Genomic DNA, 26,677 nt, shown 5'->3' on the forward strand with positions numbered 1-26,677 from the left:
AAGCTAGAAGCCCTCTAAAATCTTTTTGTTGTCATTAGCTTTTCTTTTTTGTTCTCAGTTCTTTTTGAGATCTAGTACTCCTGACTCTATTCTTATAGAAGAATGCCACATTTATTTATTCATCTTCTCCTACCTGTCCTAGTTTTCATTCTCTGTATGATTTTTTAAATTTGCTGTGCATTTACAATGTTTTCTTTATGTAACACTCCCCTTTCCTTCTCGTTGGAACTGTTTACTTTTTTGTCTTTAGAATTTAATTCTTCCTGGAACAACTTTCCTCCTAAAATTTTAGTTCATAGAATTCCAGAGTACAAATCAGACATTGTCTGCTTTCCTTCTTACTTTCTATCACAGATTCTAAGACTAAATAGTAATTTCTTTCTAATATTTCCATCACTTCAACTTTAGAATTAGTTTCTTCATAATAGTGAGAATGCAGAATAGAATTCTCCTTCACCTTATGAATGATTAATTACCATTAAGTTAAGAAATACTAAATTATTCTCTTAGATTGATGCGGGAGAATAAATGCTCAGTCCTTATTTCCTGAGTACAAATCAACTACAAGAATCTTGAAGACTTGCTCTGATGTTTGATTGGTGGAGCACTATGAAGTAAGGGAATTTCACCCAACTGAATCAATTTTTAGGAGCTCTCAAAGCCTACCCTTATTGAATTATCCTTTTGCTATGACTAAGTAAATCTTTGTTAACTACTGACTGATTTACAAGTATCTCATTTTCTTCCAATATCAAACCTAAACTATTGGAGGACTGTACCGAGTCATGCCCAGCTCAGAACTCCTTTGAAGTAAAATAGTAATAGAAATAGTTCCAGTGACCCTAAAGATTTACTTAATGTTTATTATTTTTCTATTCTATTTACTGTTTATTTTAGCATAATTTCATATATCTATATATTTTTATAATTTTATAGTTTAATTATATTATTTTTATTTACAATGTCTCCCTCTATCTGTTTGTCTCTCTATCTATCCCTCCAAAAGCCATTCTTCAATACATAAGTGGTTAAAGGATGAAAACAACTCTCAAAAGAAGAATTACAACTATAAGAAAGAATGCTCCAAATTACTAATAGTAAGAGAAATACAAATCAAAGGAAACTTAAGATTCTACCTCACAAAATTGGCAAAAATGACTAAAGGTAAAAATAGTAAAGATTAGAGAGGTTGTAGGAAGACAGTCACACCAATGCTTTGTAAGTGAAGCTATGAGTTGGTATTATCATTTTTGAAAATAGTTATTAACTATGCAAACCCACTGACTACTACTAGTAGGACCCAGGTCCTACTACTAGGCTTACATGCCATGGAAGCCATTTTATAAGAAAAAATTCTAAAAGCACTAAAAATATTATCTATAACAAAATAATATTTAGCAAAATATTTATAGCAGTGTTTTTTGTGACAATAAAGAAATTAATAAAGTAGATTCTATACAAATTATAGTATATGAATTCCATAGAACAATACTATTCTGGAAGAAATGATAAATATAAGTAAAATGGAAAGAATTACATTAACTAATAGAGAGTGAAATAAACAAAGCCAAGAAAACAATATATACCACAACTTTAAAAATGTAAACAGAAAGAATCACAAAGTAATCAAAATTTAATGATGCAAAATCATAAAATATAAGCAAGCCTCAAAATACCCTTACACCCCCTTGCAGAAGTGGCAAGTCTGGAAGGTAGTGCTATGTTGTACATTTACATTTTTTTTCAATAGCTTGATCAGTTTTGCTAATTTAAACTTTTTTTCCTTAAATTTTTTTTTTTTTTTGTATTGGATAGGATGGCTCTTCAATGCCTTTCTTGTAACTGGGAAAAGTCTGATGATGTAAAAATAAACCCTCAAAAATATTAATAAAATTTTATTTTAAAAAAGGATTATATTGAGGATGGTATTTAGGGAACAATTCAAATGTAATCAATTAAGTTTCCTGGCATTGCCATGGTATATTTCCAGGTTTCATAGGCATACAACAATGAAGTCAGCAAAACAGTTCTGTGGAACTTCAGTATGATAGTTAATCTCCTCTCCCACACTTTCCTTTGAAATCTTCCAAAGTAAGCTAGCTCTGGTAATAGATGTTTTAACCTCATTACCAACGTGGCCAGCACTGAACAGTATACCAATATTATGTCAAAAAACTTAATTGTTTCCATTTGAACTGTTTTAGGAAAATTCTGAAGATCACCTGATGGGATGAGATTCCAAACATACTAAGGTCCTTTCTCAAACTAAATTGCCAAGCATTCAAACTCTACTGTAGAGAATACAACAGTTTTGGGCTGGCCACACTGTTCTAATATCAAATATATGCTTGCCCAAAAGACCATTTTATGAAGAACTGACAGGGAAAACACTCATGGGATGGTCAGAAAAAGTGATAGAAAGATATCAAGCTCTCCATTAAGAACTTTAGAACTGATTACATGACAGGGAGAAGGGCTGTGCTCTATAAGCAAAACAGACTTGAAATAGCTTAGAAGAAAAACAAAAAGTGCAAAGTTAGAGAACCTACCTAAAATATTTGTATGGACTATTTGTGCAGAGCATTCTGAGCTCATTTTGGCCTGATTAGCCACAATCAGCTATAGTATAACTTTGAGAATGAAGGATGACATCTGGGAAACTGACCAAAAAAAAGACAACAGTTTGATTTGCCTGTTCTTTGCCTTCAAGAAAGAGTAATTTTTAAAAAGTGCTTACCATATGTTTTTACATTAATTACATGGGGCACAAAAACTATTATGCATATCATTAATATATGCATATATATTAAATATTAATTTCAAAATATTGTATATGAACTTAATTTTTAGCATTCTGCACAAAAAAATCTTTTAAAGTAAAAAGGATGAAGAATTCATAGTCTCTATTATTATATACAATTGAATAGGCAATCAAGCTTATTCAATAGCATATATGTATATATCAATATACGATGTATGTACTGATACATATATGGATATGTGAATATATATGTATTGATATATAAATATTAGTATAAATATATGAAAGGTAAATGATAAACAAGTTAGATTCAATTAAAAATGGAGAAAATATCAATCTTGAAATGACTTGGGATAATTGGGAAGCTCTCTAATTTATCTAATTTTTAAAATTCATTTTTTGTTACAAATGAAGCTCTTTTAGTGACTTTTTTCTCTATAAACTTAAAGGCCCACAATTTAAAATACCAACATTCTTCAGATGTTGTATACTTGTAAGTCATGAAATATTACATTTCCAATAAAATAAATTGAAGTTTAGCCAGTGAAGTTGCAACACATTACAATAAAAAAATCATGAAATAAAGATTTTATCAAAGAACTGTATGAATAAAAAAAAGAGACTTCTCATGTGACAAGGAATAATCAAATAAATAATCCTGCATGCTCTCCTGGTATCCTTGTGACATCAAAAAGTAGAAAAGAGATTTGACTCTTCCTAGGATGAGAAAGAATGAAAGAGTGTAACAGTTATCAGAAAAGGAAGGAAAAGGAAAGTTATACAATCATAAATTTAAAATTTTCCAAAAGGTGAGAGAACTAGATACTCTTTAGGGGAAAAATTGCTTTTTCTCCCAAGAATAACAGTACAGAGCTTCAGCAGGTACCAGATCAAAGATTAATCAGTGAGTAAATCAATAGGAATTCAGGAAAATCCTTAGAGTGGAGAGAGATTTCAGACCAATCAGAAGACTGTAGAAATAGTCTAAACTGTTAGTGATAAGGACTTGCAGTAGGCTGTTGGCTGTCTTAATGGGGAAGGGGGGGTGCAGGAAGGGAAGGTCCATTTTGAGAACTGCTATGACTGTAGAAATGACAAGCATTTCAAGTCAGCCTGGATATGATGAGAACATGAAGAGTCAAACATGACACTAAGGATGTGAAGCTAGATGAATGGGATGATGTGCTGTCCTTGATAGAAATATGAAAATTTTACAGAAAGAGAGCAGTTGAGGAGAATGAGGAAGATAGAGATATCCAGACAGCAGCTTATGATTTGAGACTAGAGTTTAGGCTTTCTCCTGATTAAGTCTAGTTATATAGATCTTGAAATCATCTGCAAAGAGATAGAATGATTCTATGAAAGCTGATGAGAAAAATCAAGTCAGATATGATACAGGAAAAAGAGAATTGCACCTAGAACAGAGCCTTGGGGAATATACACAGTTACAGTTGTGTCTTGGACAAATAAAAATGATTGAAAAGTAGATAGGAGGAGAACCAGGAGAGAGTACTGCTACCTAAATCAAGAGAGGACAGAGTTAATAGAAGATAATCAGAAGAGAAAAAGGTAACTGAGATGACCACAGATAAGGCCAGAGACAATAGCATTAGATTTAGCATTTATGAGATTGGTGGTAATTTTGGAGAGAGCAGTTTCATTTCAGTCATGAGAACTGGAAGTTCCAAAGTAAAGAATTTAGAAGTTAGTGAGAGAAAACTCAACTTAGATGACTTTTTTCCCCCCAAGGAGTTTGGCATAAAAGGAGAAGAGTAATATAGGACAAAGAGCTAGTGGTGATTTTCAGATTAAGTGAGAGTTTTTAAGGATGGTATCCAAATGGCATGTTTGTTGACAGCAATTAAAAAGCTAGTAGATGGGGAGAGGTAGAAGATAAAACAAACAGTAAAGGATGATAGTTGGAGCATTTTGCTGGAGGAGAGAGAATTAGACTGGATCAAGGCTAATATTGAAAGATTTACCTTTGTCCTTAGAACAATTTTTCTTTGTATCTCTTGCTGCTGGACTTTGTTGTTAACATCTAGAAATGTTGATGATTTATGGGGATTTATTTTGGGTCCTAAATTAAGTTATTAATTGTTTCCAGTAATTTTTTAGTTTATTCTGTAAGTATATCATCATGTCATCTGCAAAGATTGATAATTTGGTTTCCTCATTACCCACTATTATTCCTTTAATTTATTTTTCTTCTCTGATTGCTAAAACTAACCTTTCTAATACAATAATGAATTGTAATGATGACAGTAGACAACCTTGTTTCACCCTTGATCTTATTGGGAATGTTTCTAATTTATCCACATTATATCTGAGGCAATAGTTTTAGATAGATGGGATTGATCATTTTAAGAAAAACTCCATCTATTCCTAAGCTCTTTAGTGTTTGTTTTTTAAATAGAAATGGGTGTTGGATTGTAGAACATTTTTTCTTACCAGATACTATCAACAAAAAAGTCCAGTCATGAGCAAAGAAGCTGAGGGAATAGCCAAGGCCAATTAAAGCCTTTTTTCAAGGTTCTCTCCATCTGATTCTGCAACTGCAATATTGTTTCTCATGTGGTTCATAGACCAGAATAAGTTATAGAAAATCTACTTATTATCTGAGGTCTCTCTAATGTACTTTCTTGTTTTTATTATTAAAACCTTTTATTTTCAAAATATATATAAGGATAATTTTCAACATCCATTCTTGCAAAACCTTGTGTTTCAAATTCTTTCCCTCCTTTCCCCCCACCTTCTCCCCTAGATGGTAAGTAATCCAATGTATGTTAAATGTGCAATTCTTCTACACATATTTCCACAATTATTCTGTGCAAGAAAAATCAGATCAAAAAGGAAAAAATGAGAAAGAACAACAATAAAAAAGTGAAAATATGTTATGATCCACACTCAGTTCCAACAGTCATCTATTTAGGTACAGATGGTCCTCTTCATCACAAGACCAATGAAACTGGTCCTAATCATGTCATTGTTAAAAAGCCATGTCTATCAGAAATGAACATCGTATAATCTTGCTATTGCTGTGTATAATGATCTTCAGGTTCTGTTCACTTCATTTACCATCAGTTCATCTAAGTCTCTCTAGGTCTCTCTGAAATCATTCTGCTGATCGTTTCTTGTAGAACAATAACATTCCATTTCATATACCATAACTTATTCAGCCATTCTCCAATAGATGGGCATGCCCTTAGTTTTCAGTTTCTCTTCACTACAAAAAGGGCTGCCACAACATTTTTGCACATGTGGGTCCATTTCCCTCCCTTATGATCTCTTTGGGATACAAACCCAGCACAAACATTGCTGGATCAAAGGCGCAGCTTGATAATCCTGTGAAAACAATTCCAAATTATTCTCCAGAATGGTTGAATCATTCACTCTCTGCCAAAAACATATTAGTGTCCCAGTTTTTCCATATCCCTTCCAATATTTATCATTATCTTTTCCTGTAATCTTAGCCAATCTGAGAGGTGGATAATTGGTATCTTAGAGTTGTTTTAATTTGCATTTCTCTAATCAATAGTGATTTAAAACACCTGTTCATATGACTAGAAATGATTTCAATTTCTTCATCTGAAAATTGTCTGTTCATATACTTTGACTATTTATCAAATGGAGAATGGCTTGAATTCCTATAAATTTGAGTCAATTCTCTATATATTTTAGAAATGAGGTCTTTATCAGAACCCATGAATGAAGAGGAAATTAGAGCAATAATTAGGAGTTATTTTGCCCAATTTTATGCCAATAAATTTGATAACCTAAGTGAAATGGAGGAACACCTACAAAAATATAGATTGCCCAGATTATCAGAAGAGCAAATAAATTAAATAGTCTCATTTTAGAAAAAGAAATTAAACTCCCTAAGAAAAAGTCACAAGGCCAGATGGATTTACAAGTGAATTCTACCAAACATTAAAAGAACAATTAATTTCAATTCTATGCAAACTTTTTTTTATAAAAATAGGCAAAGAAGGAGTCCTACCAAATTTTTTTTATGATACAGATGTGGTGTTGATACCTAAACCAGGTAGGATGGTTATTGATTGTGTCTATGTTTTGTTGTTTCACCCACCATTTTTTAGGATTTGATTACTTAGTTTCCAATTAATCTTTGATTTATTTTCCCCTGGACTTTTATTGCATATAATTTTTACTATATCATGATCTGAAAAAAATGCATTTAAGATTTCTGTCTTTCTGCATTTGATTTTAAGGTTCTTATGCCCCAATACATGATCAATTTTTCTATAGATTCCCATGTACTGCTGAGAAAAAAGTATATTCATTTCCATTTCCATTCAATTTTCTCCAAAGGTCTATCATACCTAACTTTTCTAGAATTCTATTTACCTCCTTAATTTCTTTCTTAATTATTTTCTGGTTTGCTTTATCTTGTTCTGAGAGAGCAAGGTTGAGATCCCCCACTAGTATAATTTTGCTGTCTAATTCTTGCAACTCTCTTAACTTCTCCTTTAGGAAGTTAGATGCAATACCCTTTATCAAGATGAAGTTCCCTTCCTTATCTTTTAAAATTAGATTTATTTTTGCTTTTGCTTAATCTGAGATCAGGATTGGTAGCCTTGCTTTTTTTTTTTTTTTTTTTTTTTTTTTTTTTTACTTCAGCTGACGTATGCTTAGATTCTGCTCCAGCTTTTTATTTTTACTCTGAATGTATCACTCTGCTTTAAATGTGTTTCTTGTAAACAACATATTGTAGGATTCTGACTTCTAATTCAGTCTGCTATCTGCTTCCATTTTATGGGAGAGTTCATCCCATTCCCATTCACAGTTAAAATTACTAACTCTGTATTTCTCATCATCTTTGCTCAAGTTATATTTTCCTGTTTTCTTTCCCCCTTTCCTTCCTTCCCAATATTTTATCACTGATCACCTTTTCTCTCCCTTTTTACAGCTCTTTCCCCTTTCTTATAATTTTGCCCTTTAACATCTGTTCTCTCTTTTATTAGTCTCCCCCTTTCCTTTCCTCTTTCCCTCCCCTATGAGATGAGACACGTTTTTCTGTGAAGTTAAATATGTCTGATATTGTCTTTTCAAGCTAAATCTGATGAGAGTAAAATTCACATAATGCTTAGCCCTCTTCCTTCTTTCCCTTCATTGTAATAGGTCCTTGTTGCCTCTTCATGAGATGTAATTTATCCCATTTAAACTCTATTTTTCTTCTCTTCCAGTACAATCACCTTTCTTCCTCCAGTTTCTCTTTTATATCATTACAATGAAATCAAATTATATCTGCACCTTCTAAATATACCCATAACAGAGATACAGATCTCAAGAATTAAACATGTTATCTTCCTATATAGGGATGTAAACTTTTTAAGTTTTAAACAAAAGTTATTATTTTCTTTCCTTTTTATTTTTTTATGCTTCTCTTGAATTCTGTTTTTGAAGATCAAACTTTCTTTTCAGTTCTGGTCTTTTCTTCAGAAATAAATGAAAGTCATCAATTTCATTTAATAGCCATCTTTTCCCCTGAAAGATAATAATTAATTTTGCTAGATAGCTGATTTTTCATTTTCCTTTCAAAATATCAGATTCCAGGCCCTTTGTTCCTTTAAAGTGGAAGCTGCTAGGTCCTGGATAATCCTGATTGTGGCTCCTGGATATTTGAATTGCTTATTTTTAGCTGCTTGCAGTATTTTCTCCTTGATCTGATCATTTTGAATTTTAGCTATGATGTTCCTTGGAGTTTTCATTTTGGGGCCTCTTTGGGTAGATGACTGGCAAATTCTTTCAATGGCTATTTTACTCTCTGGTTCTAGGACATCAGGGCAGTTTTCCTTGGTGATTTCCTGAAATTGATATTTAGATTCTTTTTTATCATGTTTTTCAGGTAGTCCAATCATTCTTAGATTGCAGCTCCTCAATCTATTTTTTAGGTCAGTTGTTTTTCCAATGAGGTATTTTACATTTTCTTCTATTTTTTTCTTTTTACATTTTTTTGATTTTTGTTTGATTGATTCTTGATGTCTTTTTGAGGCATTCATTTCTATTTGTTCAATTCTAATTCTGAGTGAATTATTTTCTTCAGTTAGCTTTTTAAAGTTTCTTTTGCCTTTAACCAATTGAGCTTTTAAATGAGGTGTTTTGCTTACCTAAATTTTTTTTCATTTCACAAATTTTGTTTTTCAACAAATTGGTTTCTTTTTTCAAATCTATTTTGTAAGGAGTTATATGATTTTTTTCATTTTGTTAAATCTGTTTTTAAGGACTTTTCTTCAAATAATTTTCCTTTTCTAAACCCTTTTGACAAGTTCTCATTTACTTCCCCCATTTTTCTTCTAACTCTTTTTAAAGTTCCTTCTTGAATTCTTCCAAGAGAGCCTTGTGTGATGGGGGAAAACTCATATAACCCTTTGGGGCTTCATCTGGAGACAATTTGCCTTTTGTATCCTCAGAGTTTGAGCTCTGTTACCTATCTCCATAAAAGTTATCTAAGGCCAGAGTTCTTGCTTTTTTTTTTTTTTTTTGCTCTTTTTTCTTTTTAAAGGTTGAGGTCTGCTCTTAAGACAAAGAGGAGACTGTTCCAAGTTTCTCTACAGGTGACAGCAGGTTTACACTGTCCTGGATTGATGCTGATTTTCCTTCTGGAGCTAGGTGGGTGTGGTCAAGTCCTGTATTATTCTGAGGTTCAGAGGTTTACTATTTACCTTTTGTATTTGTGTTAGGTGTGTTACAACTCATCTTGCTGACTTTTAACCAGAAGAGAGTAGCCAATGTTGCTGTATTTTGGCTAAGAGCTTTCCAATAGATTCCCCAGAACCTGAATGCCACAATTCCTTGGATCCCTGCACTGTGCCTGCACTTGGTGGATTTCCTTCCTCCTTGTTTGATTGAAACAAATCTTTTTTGAAGTTCTTCCAAAATATCTTCTGCTGAGAATTTGTTACTCTAATGTACTTTCATTATATTCCATTATAATTTTCTAAATCTAGAATAGCATCAAAAGCTACTCATAACCCAATCCCTGTTATGAATTAATTATAGGAGAGAAGCTATCATAGTTTCCTAGGATGTCAAACAGCTTCTGTGTGAAGGACAAATGATCTTGATCTACTTTTAATAAAAATTCAATGGCCTGAATGTATCAAGCACAAGGTATAACCACTAATGGGATTATCAATCCTCTTCCCTCTTTTCTGCCAGATTGCTCTTTTTTCTACTTCCCATATCCCTGAATGTCTCAAGTGACTCAAAATTTCTTTTTTGTGCATTAAAATGCGCTCAGGACAAATACCTTTTATAACTTTTGGTCTGCCTCATCTCATCTATGAGTGACTCCAAGTTCCTAAAACTTTTGAAAATAGACTGAAACAGATTGGTATTGTCATTTTTACTATGGTCTAGCCATGAGCAATGAATGCCTCTAATTATTTAAATCTCTATTTTTATAAAAATTACATACTTTTTTGGTTTTTTTGACAATGTAAAATAGTATTTTTAAATTATATATGCATCAAGTAGCATAACATTTATGTTGTTAAATTTAAGAAAATTGAAATAAAAATACAATAATATTAGGAAACCAATATTCTTCTCAGATTTATCCTAAAGAGGTGAATTTACACAATTTCTGTCTTTGTGTTTATATGCTAATTTATATATATTTAAAACATTTTGCTATTGTTTTATATATTATTTTTAACCTACTGTTCCCATGTGTTTGATTAGTAATCAGTAATTAATTAGGAATTAGTTAATTAGAAATATTCCTGGTTTTTTGGAGAATTATTGTGTATATTACTTTGCTGAACTTATTTATTATTTTGAGTTGTTATTTATTCTCTAGAGTTTTCTGAGTAAGAAATTATATTATTTGTAACTGGAAATATTTTTACTTCCTCTTTGCCATTTCCTTAATGTATTTTCCTTGCATTATTCCTATAGTTACTATTTCCAGTTAATATGTCTAAATTGCTTAGAAGAAAATATTACTTCAATCCTGATTCTACAGGAAACATCATTTCAACATTTCTTCATTATCAATAAAGCTAATTTAAAAAATTTTTAATGTTTGATTTCCCAAAGGGAAAAATTATAAGCTGTTAATAGGTACTTCAAGAAGATAGGTTGTTAAAATAATTTCTCAGTAGTAAGAACTTTCAGGAATATTTTTGTTCTATGTTCTCAAATAATGTTCTATCAGATAAACCTCAGAATATTTACAGCAAAAATCAATTTGGATTTATTCAACTAAAGTGACTAAAAATCCAGATCTTAGAAACAGATGTTATACTGTTAGAAATACATCCCAAGAAGATCAATGACAAAAAAAAAGGCTTTATACATATCAAAATATTTTTGGCAGCCTTTTTGGTAGTAGCATAGAACTGGAAAAAAGTAGAGTTCCATAGAATGGGAAATGGTTAAATAAGTCAGCCACATAAATCAAATGTAATATCATTATGTTGTTAGAAATTATGAACATAATTATTCAGAGAATAATGTTTGGTTATTTATATCAGAGGTTGTTATTCTGGGCCAAAGAACTTTTTTCTAAATAATATTTTATTCTCTCCCAATTACATATAAAATAATTTTAGCATTCATTTAAAAAAAAAGTTTTCAGTTCCAAATTCTACCCCTCCTTCCTGCCACTTCCCCATTTTTGCAATGGTTAAGCAATCTGATATAGGATACACATATGCAATCATGTAAAATATTTCCATATTAGTCATTTAGAATTATTTTTAATTTATGGGATACAATAACTATTTTCATAACATAGTATCTATCTCCATCCAGAGAAAGAACTGATAAGTAGAAGTATGTACTGAATAATTTTACATATAATTTCATCTATTTATTGAACGATACCTATTTTGGAGATGAAGTTGGGGGGAAGGATTACATGATAATCTTATTGTATATTTGCAAGTTGTGCATGATAGAATTTTTGTTTCATGTACAGTTGTACTATGTTATGAAAATGCTTGTTAAAGTAGTCTCAGTTTTTCCACATCCTCTCCAACTTTAATCATTTTCCACTTCTATAATTTTAGCCAATTTAGTAGGTTTCAGATGATACCTTAAAATTGTTTTAATCTGCATTTGTCTAATCAAAAATAACTTAGAGCACTTTTTGAGTATAAATTATTTGATTTCTTCATTGGAAAACTTCCTATCATATACTTTTACTTTATCAATTGGGGTTTGACATATATTCTTATAAATTTGATAAAATTCTAATTACTACTTGTGAATTTCCCTCTATCTTATTTTTACTCACTATTTCCCTTTTTAATTTCCCTTTTTATCCTTTCCCTGTTACCTTATCTTTTTCCCTTACTTTCTTATTTCTTATTTTACTCACCCCTCTCAAATAATAATGCTTCAGCCTATATTCAAACAACATCATTTCTTTCTCTAGAGCCAGGTAGCATTTTTCATGTTAAGTCTAAAGACATTTTCTTGAATCTTTGTAGTGTTGAGAATAACCAAATCATTAACAGTTCTTCAATGTACCAATATTGCTGTTACTATGTACAATTTTCACTTGGTTCTACTCACTTCACTTGTAACAGTTGATGTAAGTTTTTCCAAGTTTTTCTAAAGCCATCCTGCTTGTTATTTCTTATTTTATGCCACGACTTGTTCATCCATTCCCCTCATGATCCATCCCTTCAATTTCCAATTCTTAACTATCATAAGAAAGATAACTATAATACTTTTGTACATATAGGTGTTTCTTTTTCTTGCCCTCTCATCTCTTTAGGATATAGACCTAACAATGGTAATGCTGAACCAAAGGGTATATATAGTTTTAGATCCTTTTGGGCATAGTTCCAAATTGCTCTCTAGAATGGTTTGGATCATTTCACAATTCCAGCAACAATATATTAGTTTTTCCCACATCCCCTCCAATATGTTGTCATTTTCATTTTTTTGGTCATATTAGCCATTCTGAGAGGTATGTTGTGGTACCTCAGAATTGTTTTAATTTGCATTTCTCGAATCAATAGTGATTTAGAGCATTTTATAATATAACTATATATGACTTTAATTTCTTCATCTGAAAACTGCCTGTTCATATTCTTTGACCTTTTATTAATTGGGGAATGACCTGTAGTCTTATAAATTGGAATAAATTCTCTACTATATATTTTAGGAAATGAAGCCTTTATAATAAACACTTGCTATAAAGATTGTTACCTGATTTTCTGCTTCCCTTCTAATCATGATTGCATTGCTTTATTTGTGTAAAATCTTTATAACTTAATGTAATCAAATTTATTACCTTTCATACTGTTATTTAGGGTTTTTTTTTTTTACCAGCAATTTCTCTCTTTTTCATAAATCTGACAGATAAACTATTCGTTGTTTTCCTAATTTGCTTATGGTATTACCCTTTATGTTTAAATCATGTGCCCATTTTGACCTTATCTTGGTAATGGTGTAAGATGTTGGTCAATGCCCAGTTTCTGTTTACTCTTTTCCAAGTTTTTCCAGAAATTTTAGTCAAATAATGTATTCTTATCCTAGAACCTGGAGTCATTAATTTAACTAAAAATCATTGATTATTGTACCTTGTATACTTAAACTATTTCATTGATTTATCCTCTATTTCTTAACCAGTAACAATTAGTTTTGATGTTTGTCACTTTATAATATAGTTTTAGATCTGGCATGGCTAGGCTTTGCATTTTTTTCATTACTTCTTTTGATGTTTTTGATCTTTTGTTCTTCCAGATGAATTTTGTTATTTTTTTCTAGCTCTCCAAAATAATTTTGGCAGTTTGATTGGTTTGGCACAGAATAAGTAAATTAACTTAGGTAAAATTATCATTTTTATTATTTTAGCTTGACCTGCCTATAAACAATAGATACTTTCCCAATTATTTAGATTTGACTTTATTTGTGTGAAAAGTATTTTGTTATTGTGTTCACATAGTTACTGGGTTGGTCTTGGTATATCCCAAATATTTTACATTGTCTACGGTTATTTTATTTTATTTTATTTTATTTTTTAAGCGTGATAAATAATTTTTATTCAGGCAATGAAACATGAAAAAATTAGTACTTATCATAATAATTTCATTTGTGTAAGTATAACTCTTATGAATATTTTCCTTACATATGAAAAAGAGAAATTATTGTACATATAAAATTTATGTAGATGATGATTACATATACAATGCAATCCTGGTAGGAGTCAAGCACCTTCCATTCCTCCCTATGGGAAAAACTTGAGGCAGTCCAATCCACCAGCCCACTATTTTGTTAGTCTAAGTGTGAACCAATGAGATTCTTCACCAGAGTGGTGGAAACATTAGAGGAGAAAGAAAGGACTCTAATTCAAAAATGTTGCAGAGATGAAATTGATGGTCTTGGCAACCAATTGAATAGGGGATATTAAGAGTTAAGGTTAATTCCTAGGTTTCAAGCCCAAGATTGAAAGGAGAGTATTTCTCCCAATATCAATATGGAAAGTCAGAATGCAGAAGGTTTTTTTGGGGGAAGGATAATGACTTGTGTTTATTTACAGGTCATTTAGTTTAAACTGTCTCCTGAACATCTATTTTGAGATGTCTGAAGAGCCATTGAAAATGCACACTTGGAGGTCAGCAGGGAGATTAGGGAAGGATAAGTATAGTGTTCTGGGTTGGTTTTCTGGAGCTCTCTGGAGCAGCCTTCGTGTCAATTGAGTAATCACTACAAGAATAGTTAGGTGTTTAAGTCCAAATCCTTTATTATCTCATTCATAATCTAGTTTCCTTGACTGGGGCCTGGGCTAGCTTTCTTAGAGATTTTCTGGAGTCTTGGTTTTAGTGGAGAAGCTAAGTAAGACAGGCCTGCCATCACGGTGGTGTGAGATGGAGTGAATCTCTCTCCTTAGCTCTGAAAGCTTGAGCTCCAGCCTCCAGTCCTCTTGTCTTCTCTGGCTCTGAATGAATCTGGCTCTTAGCCCCTGCTTATATGCTCTATACTGAGTATAAGCCAATCATTATATCACTAGGAAATCATTATTTGTTGTAAGATTAAATCAATCATACTGAACTTAGAGAACTATTAATCATCATGCTAAACTAGATAACTATTGTATTTATCAATTCCATTGACTTAACATCTTGTAAGAATCCTTGTTTTAAATACAGAGTTCTGGCCCATAACAGATAAGTAGCTTTGAGAACTATCAGCATAAAGATGAAAATTAAATGTATAAAGGTTGATGAGATTATTAAATGAAGTGTAAAGGGAGAAGGGAGCTTAGCCTAAGATAGAACTCTAAAGGACTATTATGTTAGAAGGTTTTATCTAGATGAGCATGTACTCAAGGAGACTAAGAAGTGTTGGAATCCTTACAAACTGCTAACTAATTAGAGTTGATCTAATCTTACAAGAAAATGTTTTGGGCAGAACCTGAAACAAGGTACTAAGTAGGACTAATTAATACAAGGCTTGTGTTTACACCTTTACTCATTGGAGTTCACAAGTATGCCAGCTTCACAAAGTAAACTTTGTACCTTTATGAGTTCACACCTCCCTTGAAGCTCTTTGGGCCAGAGAGCACTATGGGAGAAAACCCATAACCCCTCTCTCTCATATCCCACAATTCCTCCCTCTTGGATAAAAGAAACAGACAAAGGCTCTCGGTCAGATTTCAGCGGAGTTACGCCAGAAGCCCTCTCTCCGAGGCAAGGCAAGAGAGAATATATATTCCACTTGGCTGGCTGGTCGCAGAAGAGAGTTCAGCTGCATTGGAGAGGAGTTGGTGGCTGGTCTCCTGCACGCCCCCCACTGAGACCAAGCTGGTCTGAAAGACTCACCAGAAAGCTAGCCGAGCCCCAAGTGAAGGAGAAAAGAGATTCATTCCATCTCTGTGTTGGTTGGAGGCTGAAGAAAGCAGAGGCAGAGGTTGAAGGACAAAACCTTTGGATTTGGCGACATTCAGAGGGAGCTCTTGGAACCAAGCAGAGAGATAGGCCTCTAAGCTAACCGGGCTATACTGGAAATAATAAAAGATCTGAACTTTTATCACCTGGCTGCGTTTTAAGAAGAAAAAGCTCACCACATTTTTGGCGCCCGAACAGGGATCCCACTTTTGAACTCCAACATTTTGGCGCCCAAACAGGGACCAACAAAATCCTGATTCCAGGGAAGGTACCCAGAGAGAACTTTTATAATATTTTAAGGAAGAACAAGAACCCAACACTTGAACTCCCACAAAGAAGGAGCAATCAGATATGTAGGCAGAGAATGGACAGATTTTTTCTGAATTGTTCCTGGTGTCCCTCAGATCAATCTTAAACTGGTTTTGGAGTGACAGAACCCATAAATATTGGAGTGTAACAAATTTCCAGCAAAAGATATTTTGAGGGGGTGGAGGGAAGGAGGGAAAAAATCGGAACAGAAGTGAGTACAAGGGATAATGCTGTAAAAAATTACCCTGGCATGGGTTCTATCAATAAAAAGTTATTTAAAAAAAGATATTTTGAAAGAACTTCAGAAAAGGTCTGTTTCAATCAGGTATGGGAGGGAAGGGAGGTGGCTGGACACAAACCCAATGCAAGGACCTAGGACAGTGTGGCATCTGTGAGGTGAGGAATGTGCCAAGAGGACTTTAACCAAAATACTTAGCCAAAAGTACTGGCTACTCTGCCATGGTTAGGAAATAGGCTGTGAGACATCCACCACAGATACAAGAGACAAATAGTGAGTATCTGAACTCCAGAATAATGTGGGAGCTGACCAGCTCCAGAAGGAAGTCATTAGCACTGACTCAGGGCAGTATAAAGCAGCTGTTACCTGTAGAGAAGTTTGGGGCAATCTTCCCTTTGCCCTTAAAGCAGACCTCTACCTTTAAAAAAATGAGCAAAAAAGGAAAAAGAATTCTGATCTTAGCTTTTATGGAGACAGAGAACAGAACTTAAACCCTGAGGATACTAAAGGCAAATTATTTCCAGTTGAAATCCTAGAGTGATATGAGTGGGAAGAATTGAAAAAGGATCTTTGAATTTAGAAGAAAAATGGGGAAAGGAAATGAGAAACTGGCAAGAGAGTTTGGAAAAGGAAATAGACTTTATTTAAAGAAAACTCCTTAAACTAGATTTAGTGAAATAGAAAAATCATATAACTCCTTACAAAATAGATTTGAAGAAAAAACCAATTAATTGAAAAATAGAAATAAAAAAATTCAATGAACAAAACATCTCATTTAAAATTAGCTATTCAGCAAAATTAAGCATTATCTTTCAGGGAAAAAGTCATTCAATAACAAGTGAATTTCATTTATTTCTGATGAAAAGACCAGAGCTAAAAAGAAAGTTTGATCTTCAAATAAAGAATTCAAGAAAAGCATAAAAAGGTAAGAAGGAAAGAAAAAAAATAACTTTTTTTTTAAAAGTTAAAAAACTTACTTATGATCTATATATATTTAACTCATGATCTATATCACTGTTATGGGTATATCTAGAGAGTGCAAGTATAATTTGATCTTATTATCATGATATAAAAAAGAAACTAGAGGAGGAAATGTGATTCTCCTGGAAGAAGAGGAAAATAGAATCAAAAGAAATAAAATGAGAAGACTGTTTGAGGGAGATGATAGTCAGCCAGAAAATACTGGAGAAGAGGAAAAGGGAGAAAGGAAAGAGAAAAGTATAACTTGGGGAAAACAAGATGATGGAAAATACAATTAGTTATTTTGTGAATGGGATGAACTCTCTCCAAAAATGGAAGCAGATAGCAGAGTTTTCCTTAAAATGATCAGCAGCATCTATTTAAAACCACCAGCAAGCATCATATGTAATGAGAATAGACTAGAACCATTCCCAGTATTAGGGGTGAAAGATTAGGGGTGAAACAAGGTTGCCTGCTTCACCATTGCTATGCAATATTGTATTAGAAATGTAACTTTGGCAGTAAGAGAAGAAAAAGAGATTAAAGGAATATAATGAGGAGACCATGGTATACTTAGAGAATCCTAGAGAATCAATTAAAAAACTATAAGAAACAATTTCATGACTTTAGCAAAGTTGTAGGATACAAAATAAATCCTTATAAATCATTAGAATTTTTGTGTATTACCAACCAAGTCCAGGAGCAAGAGATACCAAGAGAAATTCCATTTAAAGCAACTATAGATAACATAATATATGTGGGAGTCTACCTGTCAAGGCAAAGTCAGGGAGTATATGACCACGTTTACAAACACTTTTAACACAAATAAATTCAGATCTAATCAACTGGAAAATATCAAGTGCTCATGATAAAATAATAAAATGATATACTACTTAAATATAATATTTAGGCTAAGATAATATAATAAAAATGATATACTGCCTAAATTAATCTACTTATTCAGTGCCATGTCTATCAGACTCCCAAGAAATTATTTTACAGAGCTAGAAAAAATAATAACAAAGTTCATCTGGAAGAACAAAAAGTTAGGAATGTCTAGGGAATCAATGAAAATATGCAAATAAAGTTGGCCTAGTTATGCCAGACCTAAAACAATATTATAAAGCAACAGTCATCAAAACCATTTGGTACTGGCTAAGAAATAGACTAGTTGATAAGTGGAATAGGTTAGGTTCACAGGACAAAATGATCAATGACTATAGTAATTTAGTGTTTAACAAACCCAAACACCCCAGCTTTTGTGATAAGAACTCCCTATTTGACAAACACTGCTGGGAAAACTGGAAATTAGTATGGCAGAAACTAGACATTGACACACACCTAACACTCTACACCAAGATAAAGTCCAAATGGGTTCATGATTTAAACATAAAGAATGATATTATAAGCAAATTAGAGGGACAAAGGATAGTTTACCTATGGATAAGGAAAGAATTTGTGGCCAAAGAAGAACTAGAGTACATTATTGAATACAGAATAGATAATTAAGTTAAAAAGTTTTCATACAAACAAAAACCAAATTTTGTACAAACAAAACCAATGCAGACAGATTAGAAGTGAAACAATAAACTGAGAAAAAATTTTACATTCAAGGATTCTGATAAAGGCCTCACTTCTAAAATATATAGAGAATTGACTCAGATTTATAATAATTCAAGCCATTCTCCAATTGATAAATGGTCAAAATATATGAACAATTTTCAGGAGAAGAAATCAAAACCATTTCTAGCCATATGAAAAGGTACTCTACATCACTATTGATCAGAAAAATGCAAATTAAGACAACTCTGAGATACCACTATCCACCTCCCAAATTGGCTAAGATGACAGGAAAAGATAAAAGATAAATGTTGAAGGGAATGTGGGAAAGACAGAACACTAATACATTGTTGGTGGAGTTGTGAGCTGATTCAACCATTCTGGAGAGCAATTTAGAACTATACTCACAGCACTATCAAATTGTGCATAGCCCAAATTTGATCCAGCAATGTTTCTACTGGGCTTGTATTCCAAAGAGATCATAAAGGAGGGAAATGAATTCACATGTGCAAAAATGTTGGTGGCAGCCCTTTTTGTACTGGTAAGAAATTGGATACTTAGTGGATGCCCATCAGTTGGAGAATAAGTTATGGTATATGAATGTTATGGAATATTATTTTTCTATAAGGAATTATCAGCAGAATGACTTCAGAGAGATCTGGAGAGACTCACATGAACAGATGCTAAATGAAGTGAACAAACCCATGCTAACAGCAAATTTATATGATGATCAATTCTGATAGCCATGGCTCTTTTCAACAGTGAGATGATTTGGAACAGTTCCAATGGACTTGTAATGAAGAGAGCCATCTGCACCAGAGAGGACTGTGGGAACTGAGTGTGGATCACAACATAGCTTTTTCACTATTTTTGTTTTTGATTGCTTACATTTTGTTTTCCTTTTCATTTTTTCCCTTTTTGATCTTGTGCAGCATGATAATGGTAGAAATATGTATAGAAGAATTGCACATATTTAACATATATTGGATTTCTTGCCGTCTAGAGGATGGGATGGGGGAAGGGAAGGAAAATAAATTTGAAGCATAAGATTTTGCAAAGATGAATGTTGAAAATTATCTATGCATGTGTTTTGAAAATAAAAACCTTTACTTAAAAAAAAAAGAAAGGTATATTCCCAAAACCTAGGGAGCAAAGTGTATCAAGGAAAAGATGATTGCCATCGTCAATCAACAGAGAGATCAGTGGCAACGAAGATATCACTGCTAAGAGAGCAGTTTCTTTCTTTCTTTTTTTTAAATAACTTTTTATTGATAGAACCCATGCCAGGGTAATTTTTTACAGCATTATCCCTTGCATTCACTTCTGTTCCGATTTTTCCCCTCCCTCCCTCCACCCTCTCCCCTAAGTGGCAAGCAGTCCTTTACATGTTGAATAGGTTACAGTATATCCTAGATACAATATATGTGTGCAGAACCGAACAGTTTTCTTGTTACATAGGGAGAGAATTGAATTCAGAAGGTATAAATAACCCAGGAAGAAAAATAAAAATGCAAGCAGTTTATATTCATTTTCCAGTGTTCTTTCTTTGGGTGTAGCTGCTTTTGTCCATCTTTGATCAATTAAAGCTAAGAGAGCAGTTTCAATGAAATGTCAGAGTGTTAGATTGTGAGAGAAGATAGAGAAAGTGAGGTACCTATAATATATCATCTTTTTAAGAAGTTTTGCTAGAAAGGGCAGAAGAGAAACAATGATATTGGAAATGGAAGGATCAAGTGACAGTTTCTTCAGGATGGGGGATATATGGGCATATTTGTAGGCAATAAGAAATGAGCTCGAAGAAAGGTAAAGATTGAAAATAAGTGATGAGAAGAGAGGATTCCCAAAGATGGCAGAGTAGGTCATTAAATTTCAAGCCCTCCAGATTTCCCCTTAGAAACAGAACAAATTTGCATCTTAGGCTGAACAAAGACTGGTGAGACACAAATAAGAGTTGGAACAGAACATAGGTCCTCCTGGGACAACCCAAGAAGACTCAAAGAAAGATCCAGGCAAGAGTTTAAAAAATGTGAAGTATAAATTCCTCCAGGCTAGGTCTTTAAAAACAGCCAGAAATTTTCACTTTCTGAAGAGAGTGCAGAGTCAGAGGTCTGAGTCTTGGAAAACTGAGGGAACCTCTGCTAATTTGGAATGCTAGACCCAGCTGTGCAAAGTGGCCCTGGGTGAGAAGAAACCAACACACCCAATGAGTGCAGAATCAGTGGAGCAGGGCTGTGGACATTTGCAGGAGGGTGGAACTTTTTTGGGGGGGGTTCCAAGTCAGAGGGAGAGCTTAAGGAAACTAGACTTGTTAACTTCCTACCCCACAATTAAAGGTGCTTACACTAATACTTTTTATTTAAAAAAATGAACAAGCAAAAAAGAACCCAGCCATAAAAACTTATAATGGGAATAGGGAAGACTAGGGTTCATCTTCAGAAGAAAACACTGAAGTAAAAATGTTTCTTGTCCTTCCCCCTCCCAAGAGTAAAGTTAGATGACTCTGCCCAAAGAGAATTTATAGAACTTTAAAAATCCTTAAAAATAAAATGAGAAAAATTGAGAGAAAAATAATAAAAACCACCCAAGCAAAACATGAAGAATTATGAAAAAAAGCTAACCAACTGGAAAAGTAGATATAGAGTCTTAAAGAAGAAAATGATTCTTTGCAAATTAGAATTGGGCAAATGGAAGGCAGTGAAGCCATAAGAGACCAAGACATAACAAAACAAAATAGAAAGAATTTTAAAAAGAGCAGAATGTGAAACATAAAAAAACAAATTTGAAGAACAGATCAAGAAGAGAAAAATATAAGAATAATTGAACTACTTGAATGCTGTGACCAGAAAAAATCCATAAAAATTGTCCTGAAGTGATAGAACAAAAGAAAAAAGTAGAAATAGAAAAAATTCACTTATCCCCACCTCAGAGATCTTTTTTGAAAAACACATAGGAATATTATTGCCAAATTTTGAAACCCCAGATCAAAGGTGGAATTTTACAAGAAACAGGAAAAAAAAAAACAATTTAAATGTGCTGGAGCTATCTACAATCGGAATTTTAGAGGACTTAGTAGCAGCCACAATAAAAGATTGCAGGTCCTGGAATTTATAATGACAATCAAATGAACTAGGCCTATAGCCAAAAATATCATATCCCAACAAAATTATCCATAATATTGAATGAAAAAAATGGACATTCAACAAATTTTCAGATTTTCAGGACTTTTCTCTCAACCAAATTTGATAGGAAATTTAGCATATAAGACCAATATCCAATATTAATTTCAAGTTACTTAACGTGGACAAATTGTTTTTTTTTTTTTTTCATGGAGATGCATACCATATGTTTAAGATTGACATCAGTAATTAAATAGATCAAAACAAAGGTTGGGGCAGAGTTGAGTATGATCTGATTTTATAAAGCAAAGCTATGAAGGAAAAGGTAAACATAGTATTTATCTTATATAAATGAGGTGCAGAGGAAGGATCGATAGAGAGGCATTAGAGAGGAGATGAGGGTTCATAGTTTTGAAAACCTACTCACAGTGGGAATGGGTTAAATAGGCAACACTATACATATATATATATATATATATATATATATATATATATATATATATATATATATACCAGGAAGGGTATATCTATAAAGAAATAAGGTGGGAGGGATGTAATAGATAAGGGATAAACATGGAAGGAAAGGGTTGAAGAAGAAAAGGGATGGATTCATGAAATGGGAAAGATTAAGTAATAGCAAGGCATGTTAAGGAGCAGAATTAAAGTAGAAGAGTTAACAGGAATAGGAAACGAGATATTCACAAACATTACAACTAGGATTAGGAGTAAAATTTATTAGAAAAAAAGATAACATAAGTAATCCTTGACCTTAGACAAAGTCAAATTTAAAGATTCAATCAAGAAAGATCTATATATCAGCCAAATTAATAATGCTTTAGATTCATGTTACATATGGATAAATGCTTGTGTGTGTGTGTGTGTGTGGTATATTTGAGTATGGGTAGGTATGGAGGCATGTAGCTCTATGTATGTGTATGTGTGTGTGTATACATGTGGTTCTGTGAGTGAGTGTCAATATATATGGATATATATCTGTATATGTATAAAGCTCTCTATAATATATCTGTCTTTCTATCTATTTATTTATCTGTATAATTAAAAGTATCTGTGCTCTATTTATTTATCTGTATAATTAAAAGTATCTATGCTTAATGGTAGCCTGCTTATGAAAGATGGGGGGTTAGATAAAAGGGAAAAAAAGAATAAAGTTTTAAAAATGTGCAGCAGTGAACAAAAGAATAACCTACAAGGAAACAAAAATGGACACTCATGAAAATAATTTCTTCTATTATATATGCTTTCTTGAAATGAAAATGTATTGTTATGTATTTTGAATCCTTCCTGATGTTCTATTGGGCACATGACAATGTTGTTTTGTATTTTTTTTCCATTTTCCTTTTCTTCCTTTTTTTTTTAAAATTTAGCATTTAACTAGCAGGATGAATACAGAGAGGACTGGTGAGACTTACATGAACTGATGCTAAGTGAAATGAGCAGAACCAGGAGATCATTATATACCTCAACAACGATACTGTTTGAGGATGTATTCTGATGGAAGTGGATCTCTTCGATAAAGAGAGCTAATTCAGTTTCAATTGATCAAGGATGGACAGAAGCAGCAACACCCAAAGAAAGAACACTGGGAAATGAATATAAACTGCTTGCATTTTTGTTCTTCTTCCCGGGTTATTTATACTTTCTGAATCCAATTCTCCCTGTGCAAAAAGAGAACTGTTCGGTTCTGCACACATATATTGTATTTAGAATATACTGCAACCTATTTAACATGTAAAGAACTGCTTGCCATCTGGGGGAGGGGGTGGAGGGAGGGAAGGGAAAAATCGGAATAGAAGTGAGTGCAAGGGATAATGCTGTAAAAAGTTACCCTGGCATGGGTTCTGTCAATAAAAAGTTATTTAAAAAAAGAAAAATTTTGTATTTAATTCAATAAATAAATTAAAAACAAAAAATAAAGGTGGAAGGTAATTTCTCTAAAAAAAGAAAATAAGCATTAGAGTGAGGATGACAGAGGGGGCAACTTGTTGGAGGAGATGGAATGGCAGACGTGAAGAATGAGATAATGACAGGACTTTTTAAAGGATAGGAGATATGGAATAGGGGAGATATGGGAACTAATGGCAAATAACTTCAATTTTTCCCTCTGTAAAATATGAGGCAAGGTTTTCAGCTGAGAGGGTGAGAGAAGAAGATATAATAATTTTTGGGAGAACCCCATGAACGGAAACTTTTTTAGCTTCCAAGTTCTTTATCCCACCACTGACCAGACTTCTTCAGGAGGCCATGATTGATAAACCAAATGGACAACATTTAATACAGAGTATGGAAGAAGAGAATGCTTTTAGTTCCTGCTAGATATAATTAAGTGTAAGCAACTGACATATGACTGGGATCTCTTGGTTTTGAAATATGCCAGGTTAAGGGCTATGTAGATCTAGGACTGACCATATGAGCATCTAATTTGCATAATAATGTATATTATATTTAGCTTAGTTTTTTTCTTGATTTTTACATAGTGTGTATACATATTTGCGAGTTTAATTATATCATGCCATGCTCAAAAGATTGCCATATTGAAACACAAATAGGAGATGATGTTTCCAGTGCACTGGGGATAAGCCAAGAATGTAATTGAATAAATTCACACAGACAACAACTTTAGAAATTAATAGAGGATTGTTAGCCTCAAAAATGGCAGAGCCAATAGGCAGAGATTACTCTTTGAGAATCAAAAGAACCTCTCATTTTCCTCCAACACATTCTGGCATTGTGTAGATTATAGAAACAGTGGAATAAACATAGAACTGCAAACATCTTGGTCATCATCACTAAAAAGGGTCAGATAACTATTCAGCAGAGAATACTAATAGTTACATAATTACTTGTAATTGCTGGAAAAGTTGATCTCATAGGAAAAATCATCATGTTACTTTAGGATATGTCATATTAACTTCATTCAAATCTTGAACAAATTGAATAAGTGTTTGTTGTTGTTCTAATTGTTGTTATTGCTGTGTATGTACTATAAAACTTGTAGAATGAGTTTGGAGATTTGAATTCACATAGTTTGACTCCAAATCCTTCCTCCCTCCCTCCCTCTCTCCTTTCCTTCCTTCCTTCCTTCCCTTCTTCCCTTCTTCAAATAAAATATGGAAAACAACATTTCTTGACACTTGGATTTTCAGTCTGAATAAAAAATTAAGCTCAAGTCTGCTAAAAAAGGATCAAAAATTAGATAATTTAATAGAAAGGATAAAAATTAGAATTAGAACATTCTGATAGGGACCTGTAAGCTTCAGCTTTCTGCCACTGAAAGGGCTCAGGGAAAAGGATACAAACATGAAAACTAAAAGCTCTAGTCACAATGAAGAAAAGATAATGCCTATAAAACTTAAGGCCATCAAAAAAGTGAGAGGGAGAAGAGAAAGTAACTGGCTAATTCACTCCTTTGGCCAACCTTCCTTATTCACATCCCTACCCCAACATATAAACTCTTAAGTTTATCAATTCAATTCCTTTATCCAAGATAAACTCTTAAGTTTATCTTGGATAAAGGAATTGAATTGATTTGAGTTAGTTGTATCAATTTATGGTATTTATGAGCTATATCAGAATCTTTTTTTAAATTGATATTTTGGTATAATAAGGTCAGCTGCCTTTATATAGTCTCTAACATAATTTATGGGCACAAAGATCCTATGAAGTTTTTTAGTATTTAGCAACAAGAATGTAGGTTTGGAGAAGCAGAAATCTAAATCTCTGTGAGGACCCTATTTCTATTTTATACACTAACTTTTGAAATGATTTCATATATGTAATAAGGCATGGGAAGGGAAAACATGCTTTTCTTGTTCCGCACCCTAACTGCAGGGTGCCTAAAATTGTGTCTTCCACTCAGAGGAATTGTTGAATTAAATATTTTGACTTGAATTTCATAGCTTGTCACAATGATCTGACAGTATAGTGGTGGGTTGCTAAGAATGTGATTTAATTATCTCTCTCTTTTTTGTGTATTTAAATTTTTCTCCCTTTCCTTAGAAAGAGGTGATATGATAAGCTTACAGCTAATATGCTCTTGCAGAGCTCTCCACACCAATTAGATAGGTCTTTGTTATGACACTCTCTGATAGAGTGTTATGACACTCTTTGATGGAAAGCCATTGTCCCATATAAGTAGAAACTTCATCAAAATCACCAAGATTCTGGGGTGTGCTATGTACCTTTACAGGGAGGAAGATGTAAGTTAAAATGTTCCAGTGAAAAATAACTTATTTAGTCTTCAGGACTTACTACAGCCTCTTCATTATTTCCTCACTTTGTTTCCCTCCTTTTTATTAATTAGGGAAGGGATAGGGAAAGGGTATATCATTAATTTGTTCTTTTAAATCAAATTAGAATACTCAGAAGAAAATAACTCTCAAAACTATTGCTTTCAAGGTCAATATTACACTTGGAAAAAAAGGAGGAAGGACTCCTTCCTTAATTCTGCTATGATTTTACTGGGAAAAGTTGACCAGCACAAAGTTAGTGATATTATTTCCTAAAGTTTGATTTTTGAATATTTTTTACCTTTAACTATGTTTCAACTTGTAAAATCTGGAATAAGCTCATATCCTATTTCCTTATTTGGAAAATAAGTAGTAGCTTAAACTTCAGATATTATTTTTAGTATTTATTGTAATGTAGAGGTAATAAATAATTGCCTCATACCAAATTAAACATCCATTGTATGCCTTTCTATTCCTCTTTGGGGTAGCCCTTTGTTGTGGAAAGCCCTTTGGAAAGCTCTAGATGTGATTCAAATATCAAATTTATATAACTGTTATCAGGATTCAGGAAATTAAAGACAAAAGGAACCTGACTATATTTTCCCTATAGAAGGCTA

Source organism: Antechinus flavipes, chromosome 2, assembly GCF_016432865.1.
Source record: "Antechinus flavipes isolate AdamAnt ecotype Samford, QLD, Australia chromosome 2, AdamAnt_v2, whole genome shotgun sequence".
Classification (NCBI taxonomy): Eukaryota; Metazoa; Chordata; class Mammalia; order Dasyuromorphia; family Dasyuridae; genus Antechinus; species Antechinus flavipes.